Source organism: Corylus avellana, chromosome 1, assembly GCF_965113065.1.
Source record: "Corylus avellana chromosome 1, dhCorAvel1.hap1.2, whole genome shotgun sequence".
Taxonomy (NCBI): domain Eukaryota; kingdom Viridiplantae; phylum Streptophyta; class Magnoliopsida; order Fagales; family Betulaceae; genus Corylus; species Corylus avellana.
In genome coordinates, this window is record NC_142490.1 from 42775704 (window position 1) to 42785355 (window position 9652).

The following is a 9652-nucleotide window of genomic DNA, read 5'->3' on the forward strand; positions in this document are numbered from 1 at the left end:
TCCTTCTTTCTTAGACAATGGACAAAATGAAGAAGAAAAGTTCACAAAAAGAAAAGAAAAGATATATATATATATATATATATATATATATATATATATATATTGAAATTTTCATCTAACATAACATTTAGCAGACACAACGATTAAATTTTCATCTAACATAACATTTAGCAGACACAACGAGGTAATAAAACATGCATCCACAGTGGCGGATTTACACAGGGGCGACAGGCGCCCCTGGTAATTTTTTTTTAAAAAAAATTTATTAAGCATTTTCATTCATAATTTTATGGGTGCCCCTGGTAAAAAAAAATTACCAGGGACACCTTTGGCCTTCTATTGGTCGTTAAATGGCCATTATGTAAAGAAATAAGGCTATTTTTTTATTAAAGAGAGAGAGAATAAAGTTATATTTTACTAGTGGAGAGAGAATAGATAATTGTTTATTATTAAAAAAAGATAGTGGGTGAATTTTTTTAGTGTTTCTAGTCATAGTTTATAGATAAATGTGATTTTTTTTTTTGCTAAATTTAGATTCTAGTCTCTTTTATGTAGGCTTAAACTCTAATATAATTTATGCTTTGAGATTTGAGGCTTTTCTAAAAGAAATAGCCTTATGCTAATAGCCCACTAAAAGTACTCATTTTTCTTAGACACTAGTAGTCATTTAATTGTGCTTAATTTATTTCGTAAGTAATTTAAATTATTATGTGTTTGTGACGTTGTTAGATGAAGATTTTTAATAGTTACTTTGATTTTTGTTTTTTGTTTTTTTTTTTTGTTGGGTAATTTGATGAGTTTGATTTGATTTGTGATACATATATTATGATATAATTTATTTATTTTATTGTATTTACCGTATTATAAAAAATATATATAATACATAAAGAGAAAAAAAAATTAATTTTTTACGCCCTTGTAACTCCAATTCCTAGATCCGCCACTGTGCATCCAACGACTTCAAACGACAAACATGACTCGTCCATTAATACTCCAACACACGCTTCGACACACGCTCATAAACCTTCTTCTTGTCAGGAAGAGACTCGGCGACACTCTTCTTCTGCAGGCACCTCTTAGCTCATTCAATGATTTTGGGGCACTCTGCCTCCATACTCAATTTTTCACATGTCTCATACACATAGAACCAGCTGTAGAAAGTGATGAGAGCAATGTCCACATACCCGAACGTTTCACCCCCCATACTCCATAGTAAGGCTTCTCACCAAGCTCTCTCTCCAATGTTTTATATATTTCCAAGAACTCATTCTTTGCTGCCTCCTGCTCTTCTCTTTTTGTGGCAAACAATTTCTTGCCTACGGCATACACCTGCATTTTGCACTCGCATTCCATTAAAATTACAAGCCTCCGTACAGTATAAATTGTCTTCAATTCCCAACAATCCATAAAGAAAAACTCAAGTCCGAAACATGGACTCAACAGTAGTCAGTACTTGAGCTGCTACTATTTTTTGGGATTAGTTTCTATGGTTTGAAAAATAAAATAAAATAACATCAGCAGAAAAAGAAAAGAAAAAGAAATTGAAAAGACGTGCTACCTTCTGATCAATGAAATCAGCCCAGAACCTGGCGTGAGCCCTCTGGTAAGGATCAGAGGGAAGCAACGGAGACTTGTGGTTCCAGACTTCGTCTATGCACTGAACGATGATGAGGGACTCACAGATCGGCTGGCCGTTGTGAATGAGAACCGGGATCTTCTTGTGAACCGGGTTCATCTTGAGAAGCTGCTCGCTCTTATTCCTCAGGTCCTCCTCCTTGTACTCGTATTTGATCCTTGTTAGAATATTATATTTCCGCAATGTTAAGAATATTACTTGTTATTTACTTCTTTAGGTATTATTAGTCTACTAGGTTTACCTTTTCTTATTCTACTAGGTTTACTTTTCCTTATTCTACTAGGTTTACATTTCCTTAATCTATTAGGTTACTTGCCTCTCTATAAATAGAGGCCTCTGTATTCATTATTAATAGAAGAGTCAATACAATGTAGTCCATTGTGTGCTTTCGCTCTCTCTCTCTCTTCTCTCTCTTTCTTCCGCTTCTAATATATTATCCAATATATTTAACATGGTATCAGAGCCACTTTTCTGTGGCCTCCAATAAACGTCTTTGACGTTTTTCGGCGCCGCCAGTGTTATCCGGCGAATCATTCACTCTGCTCCTCACGGTTCTTTATCTTCTCCTCGAGGTTTTCAGTGTATCACTATACCGCTTGAAAACCCGGAAGACAACCGTCCCAGAGCCGCCGCACACAGCCCCATCGGAGCTTCCACGCGCCCTCACGCGCCGCCCAAATTTTTGGCAATTCCGCCACTGCCCTTCCGCCACCAGCCGCCACGGTGGTCCGATCACTTCTCCATGGCCACCAATTGATAGCTTTCATCTCGGTGATTCCAGAACAGGCCGCAGATCCTCCATACGACGCTCCACGCGCCGCCACACGCCCCTAGAAGGTCCGCGCGTCAGATCCACGCGCCAGCAAAAGCCTCCTCCGTTCGCGCGTGTACACACGCGCCATCGCACCCACGTGCCACGCCATTCTTGCCACGTCAGCATAGCCACACCAGCCCTATGTGCCACGTCATCAGTGCCACATCAGCCTGTGTGCCACGTCATCAGTACCACGTCAGCCAATGTGCCACGTCAGCAGTATCGAGTCAGACCTTGCCACGTCATTAGTGCCACGTCAGCGTTGACTTTTCAATCGTTGACCGTTGACTTTGACTTTGACTTTGACCACTGAAAAAGTTGACCAGGTGTTTCCTACTCAATTTTTCGTCCTGATTTCAAATTTGTGGTCTATTTTTGCTTTTGGTATCTCTATATGGCAGAAAACAAGACTCTTCTTCAAATTTAGGCGTTTGTTTTATGCGGTTCAAGTTGGTTTATGCTTGTTCACTTCGGTTTTATAGCCTGTTCTTTGGCGCAATTCAATCCGGTTCATTCTTCTTACGGATGGCACTCTCGGGTCAAACCAATCTTTCCTTAGGTCCATGGGTTTTCGGGCCAAAGAAGCCCCTTTCAACCGGCCCACTGATGCCTTGTCAAATGCCGCCATCACCGGTCACTGATTAGCCTCTTCAATCGGGCCTACTTATCTCAGCCGACTAGGCGAGACGGTCCAAGGGTTTCAGACATGATTTGCCTCTTCAATCGAGCCTACTTATCTCAGCCGACTAGGCGAGACGGTCCAAGGGTTTCAGACATGATTAGCCTCTTCAACCGGCCCTACTTATCTCAGCCGACCAGGCGAGACGGTCTACTAGCTAGAATTTTTGGGTCAGACTTTAGCTCAGCCGATCAGGCGAGACAGTCCAAGGGTTACGGGCCAAACAACCCCTTTTTAACTGAACCTACTTTTCTCAGCCGACCAGGTGTGCTACTTCATTACTAGTATATGGTTTTCAAGTCAAATTATAACCAAGTGAACCAAGCTCCAGCTTAAATGCATTGCTCAAATTCAGGCAGAATCCACGGGTCTCTAACAACTTTTATGGCGTTACTTCGGCAATTGTTTCGGCACAAGCAGCTTTTTCGGCGAATTCCTTTTTCTTTCCCTTTTTCGTTTATCCAAACTCAAGTTTACACATTGAGTTTGAGGGGGGATGTTAAGAATATTACTTGTTATTTACTTCTTTAGGTATTATTAGTCTACTAGGTTTACCTTTTCTTATTCTACTAGGTTTACCTTTCCTTATTCTACTAGGTTTACCTTTCCTTAATCTATTAGGTTACTTGCCTCTCTATAAATAGAGGCCTCTGTATTCATTATTAATAGAAGAGTCAATACAATGTAGTCCATTGTGTGCTTTCGCTCTCTCTCTCTCTTCTCTCTCTTTCTTCCGCTTCTAATATATTATCCAATATATTTAACACGCAATATTCTCAATATATGACGGAAATATTTGATATCGTATTCAATATTGTAAATATGCTGATTTTATATTATTTTATAATTATTCTATTTTCTTTCTTTTAGAGCATCATTCAACTATAAATATGTCATTTCATTGTACAATTGAACACACATTAGAGATACAAATTTCTTCTCAACAATTATCTTTCTGTTGTCTTTTTTTACACGGTAGCAGAGTCACCTTTTTCTTGGTGCCTCTTTTAAGCCTTTCTTCCCCGTCCGTATAATTTTCTTTTTCCATTTGAGCGTTCTTTTTGTTTCAACACTACACCAAACGCTTGTTGCGGTTGTTTTTGTACGTGACAGAAATTTTAGAGGTTGTATTGTGCAAAATCGAAAAGTCTGTGAAAAAACGAAGCCGTCACGCACCTTCACGCGCCAGATCAACTATGCCCCATAGTCCCGCGTCACACTGGATACTTGCCCGCAGGTCTATAGTTGTTGCTGTGTACAGCGTCGCACTGGATCATGGCTCGCGGGTGCACCATAGCTATTGTGCGCGCGCCACACCAGATCGCTCCCTGAGGCTGTACCTGCACGTCCGCCACACCGGATTACTGCCCTCAGGTTTATTTATTTAATATTTTCTATTTTCCCCAACAAAAAAAAAAAACAAAAAAATGTCTACCAATCTTAATACTATTGTTCGTCCCATTGACAATATTTTAGATGGTTCCAATTATATGTTGTGGGCTCAAAATATGGAAGTTTTTTTTGAGATGGAGGAGATTATGGCATTATGTTTGTGGAGAAACTGTTGCACCCACACAAAAAGACGGTGAGTCAGCCGACAAATTTGCCAGTCGATTTGAAGATTGGGACAGTGCAAATTATGGGATTATTTCTTGGTTTATCAATACTTCAGTTCCTTCCATCCACAGTTTGCTCCCCAAGCTTGGGAATGCAAAGGCTGCCTGAGAGTTTTTGGCAAAACGATATAATTATACTTATGATACCTCCCTAGAATTTCAGATTGAAACTAAACTCTATCAGACACGTTAGGAGCCAGGTCAGTCTATTGCTGATTTGTATTCTCAAACTAATAGTCTTTGGGAGCAATTATCTGCTGCAGAACCTCAACTGAAGCATCCTGAAGATGTCGAAATATTTGCAAAGTATTGGGATCGTCGGAAGTTTATGCATTTCATGATGGCTCTTCATGCGGATTTTGAACCCACTCGGGCTTCTCTCTTACACCGCAATCCTCTTCCCACATTGGAAGCTGCTGTAACAGAACTTATTTCTGAAGAGACTCGACGGTCCACTATGCACTTGCAATCTCCAGATATGGTTGTTGCTGCTACACCTAAGAGTGTTCCTAAATTTCCTCCTAAACGATCCACACCACTGTCTTCCTCTATGAAGATAATTTGTAACTATTGCAAGCAGCCTGGTCACTCTATTGCTAATTGCTACAAGCTCCAAAACAAACGTCAGTCACGAGCTCCTTTCCAACAAACAGCCACAGTTGTTTCATCTGGTTCCTCTGCACTTGCATGTTACACTGAGAACCCATCTCAATCCTCTGCTCTCACTGCATCTAACGTTGAGGCATTAATCCATTAGGTTCTATCTCGTTCCTCTACTACCTTGTCCGTCACATCAGGTAAAAATCCATGGTTCATCGACTCTGCTTGCTGTAATCATATGACCCCTGACCCCACTTTATTTTTCCAAAAGTCTGCCCTTTCCCCCAATCCTGTCATTTATACTGGTGATGGTTCTAGGTTACCTGTTAGTCATAGTGGATCTATTTCTTCACCTAATTTGCCTATTGATAACACATATCTTGTTGCTCAATTGTCATTAAATCTTCTTTCAGTTGGCCAACTTTGTGAACTTGGTTTGGAGTTGACATTTTCTAACAAGGGTGTTGATGTGCAGGATCCACAGACGGGTCAACTAATTGGGACCGGCCGTAAGATTGGACGTCTTTTTGAGCTTTCATTCTTGTAAACTCATACTCACTTAACAGCTGCTGTCACAACACTCACTGCCTCTTCCAACTTATGGCATTCACGTTTAGGTCATGCCTCTCTACCACGTGTCCAACTTCTTGCATCTCAAGATCATATAGGATCCATAGATGTAAAATCTTTTAATTGTATTTCTTGTCATCTTGGAAAACAAACACATTTATCTTTTAATAAAAGTGAGTCTCCATCTTCTGCACCATTTGATTTGGTTCATTCTGATATTTGGGGCCCTACCCCTGTTCCCACCAAGGGGGGATCTTGCTACTTTGTTATTTTTCCTAACGATTATTCTCGTTATACTTGGGTATATTTATTACAGTATCGCTCTGAACTCACTCAAGTTTATGAAAATTTTTATCAAATGGTACAAACCCAATTTTTTCGTACCATCAAAATTTTTCGTTCAGATAATGCTATGGAGTATAATGAGAAATCTCTTCAAAATTTTTTAAAACAAAATGGGACCCTCTCTCATCGTTCTTGTCCTTATACTTCTCAGCAAAATGGGCATGTAGAACGCAAACATCGTCATATCTTAGACACTGTAAGAGCTCTTCTCATCTCTGCCTCACTTCCTGAATGCTTTTGGGGTGAGGCTGCTCTCACTGCTATTTACACGATTAATCATGTGCCTTCCCCGACTATTCACAACCAAACTCCTTATGAGTGCTTGTATGGTAGCACACCTAACTTTTCATTGCTTCGCGTCTTTAGTTGTATCTGTTTTGTCACTCTTCCTCCACATGAGCGTACTAAACTTGAACCCCGCTCTCACTTGTGTTGCTTCCTTGGTTATGGCATCACTCAAAAAGGTTATCGCTGCTATGACCCCATTGCCCGACGACTTAGGATCTCTCGCCATGTGGAGTTTTGGGAACATAAAATGTTCACCAGTCAAATACCTTTTCCGCATTCCTCCTTCGCATATTCTCTTGTCTTCACTGACCCCTCTATTGTCTTATTTCCTGAATCATCTGCAAATAACTCAAGCTCATTGGACGAACCTTCTACGACTGCTTCTCATTTGCCTGATTCGACTACGGATCCTCCTGCTACATCACACACTCTCGAGCCTTCTCATGAACTTCGTTGCTCTGATAGGGTAAAAGCACCACCTGCCCATCTCCATGATTATCATTGTTTTTCTGTTCTTGCTACTCTTCACGAATCTCACTTTTATCGTGAGGCTAGTACTGACCCTCTTTGGCAGAATGCTATGTCTGATGAACTAGATGCCCTTTCTAAAACCAATATATGGGACTTGTTGGGTTTATAAAATTAAAACTTGTGCAGATGAATCTGTGGAATGCTATAAGACTCGTCTTGTTGCAAAAGGATTTACTCAAGAGTATGGTATTGACTATGAGGAGACTTTTGCTCATGTTGCTAGACTGACCTTTGTTAGATCCTTACTTGCAGTTGCTGCTGTTCATCATTGGCAGTTTTTTCAGATGGATGTTAAAAATACATTCCTCAATGGTGATCTTACAGAAGAATCTATATGCACCCTCCACCTGGCTATCACCATCTGCCACACAAAGTTTGCAGACTTCGTCGGGCACTTTATGGTTTTAAGCAGGCTCCTCGTGCTTGGTTTGCCAAGTTCAGTTCTGTGGTTGCTCAACAAGGCTTTGTTTCTAGTTCTTGTGACTCAGCTTTCTTTCTTCGAACTACTGATAATGGTACTATCCTTATCCTTCTTTATGTAGATGATATGATTATTACTGGTGATGACATTTCAGGCATCCGTGCTCTTTAATCCTTCCTTAGCCAAAATTTTGAAATGAACAACTTGGGGACACTCAGCTACTTCCTTGGTCTTGAGGTTATCTCGTGTAATGATGGTTATTATCTCTCTCAAGCCAAATATGCATCTAATCTACTTTCCCAAGCAGGTCTGACAAATAGTAAAACAGCGAGCAGTCCCCTTGAGACCAATGTCAAACTTCTAGCCACGAATGGTGAGCCTTTATCCGATGCTACTCTCTACAGGCAGCTAGTAGGTAGTCTAATTTATCTTACTGTTACACAACCTAATATTGTCTATGTTGTTCATTTGGTGAGTCAATTTATGAGTGCACCTCAATTTACTCATTATGCTGCTGTTCTTTGCATTTTGCGCTATGTCAAGGGCACTATGTTTCATGGTATTCATTTCTCTTCTCATTCATCTCTTGAGCTCCGAGCCTACTCTGATGCTAATTGGGCTGATGATCCTACTGATCGTCGCTCTACCACTGGATATTGTTTCCTACTTGGAACTTCTCTAATTTCGTGGCGCAGTAAAAAACAATCTGTTATTGCTCGATCTAGTACTGAAGCTGAATATCGTGCTCTTGCTGACATTACATCTGAACTTCTCTGGTTACGATGGCTTTTGTCCGACATGGGTGTTTCTCAGTCCACTAGTTCTCCTATTTATTGTGACAATCGAAGTGCCATACAGATTGCTCATAATGATGTTTTCTATGAGCGCACAAAACATATCGAAATTGATTGTCATTTCATCCGCCATCATCTTCAGCAAGGTATTTTGCATCTTCATTCTGTCATCTTTGCAGATCAATTGGCTGACATCTTTACCAAATCTCATCCACCAGGACGACTCAATGATCTTATCTCCAAACTCAAGTTGGCTTCGCCTCCTAGAGTTTGAGGGGATGTTAGAATATTATATTTTCGCAATATTCTTAATATATTACGAAAATATTTGATATCGTATTCATTATTGTAAATATGCTGATTTTATATTATTTTGTAATTATTGTATTTCCTTTCTTTTAGGACCTCATTTAACTATAAATAGGTCATTTCATTGTACAATTGAACCCACATCAGAAATTTAAATTTCTTCTCTACAATTATATTTCTGTTGTCTTTTTCTACATTCCCCTTCTCAGCCAGCGCGACCCTCACCCTCATCCCAAACATGCTGAGCCACAGATCCAACAGAACAACCTCGTCTGCCATTTCTCACACACCTCAAAAAGATTGAAAGGAAAGAAAAGTGGGATGGATGGAGCAGCCAAAGAGTTATGAGACAGTCGTCGGAATTCTGGGTGGCTCAGTATGCGAAAACGGATTGTGCAGTGCTTTTTCTTATAGAAATGATAAAAAGGACAATTTTTTTTTTTTTTTTCACAACTTTTTTATTACGTGGTATTCTTTTTAAAAACAAAATAAAAAATAAAAATAAATTCTGAAAAGCAATAACATTTTACGTGATATTTTTTTATTAGATATTTTTTTCTTAAAAAAAAAAATGTTCTTTTTCTTCATAATAATAATAAAAAAAAGACCACATAGAATATTATTGTTATTGTTTTAAATTTTTTATCTTATCTTTATTTTGTTTTTTTGTTTTGTTTTGTTTTTTAAAAAAGAGTTCAGAGCCAAAATTATGCCTTTATATATATTAGGGCTGGGTATTGGTCGGTTAGGACCCGTTAATGGGCTTATCGGTCGGCTATCGGTTAACCAAATCCTAACTGATTACCGACCGATAAGAAGTGTTAACCGAAAATTATCGGTCATATCGGTAATCGGTTAAATCGATTTGGGCTTTTGTGGGCTTTTACTGGTTGCTAATTGGGCCAAAAATTAATTATTTTGGAAGTCCAAATACGTTTTGTTGGGCTAAAGCCTAAAATAACTTATTAAAAATTAGTTATTTTAGAGTATATTTTTTGCTAAAATATCTTATTGAAGTTTTTTTATTTTTTTTTATTATTTTTTTATTT

At 39.1% G+C, this 9652-nt stretch overlaps 2 pseudogenes; one reads left to right on the plus strand and one right to left on the minus strand.

Annotated features, from left to right (window-relative positions):
- Positions 1 to 985: 985 nt before the first annotated feature.
- LOC132172824 (putative glutathione S-transferase parC) lies at positions 986 to 8882 on the minus strand (annotated as a pseudogene).
- On the plus strand, positions 4557 to 5502 carry LOC148589889 (uncharacterized; annotated as a pseudogene).
- Positions 8883 to 9652: the final 770 nt, after the last annotated feature.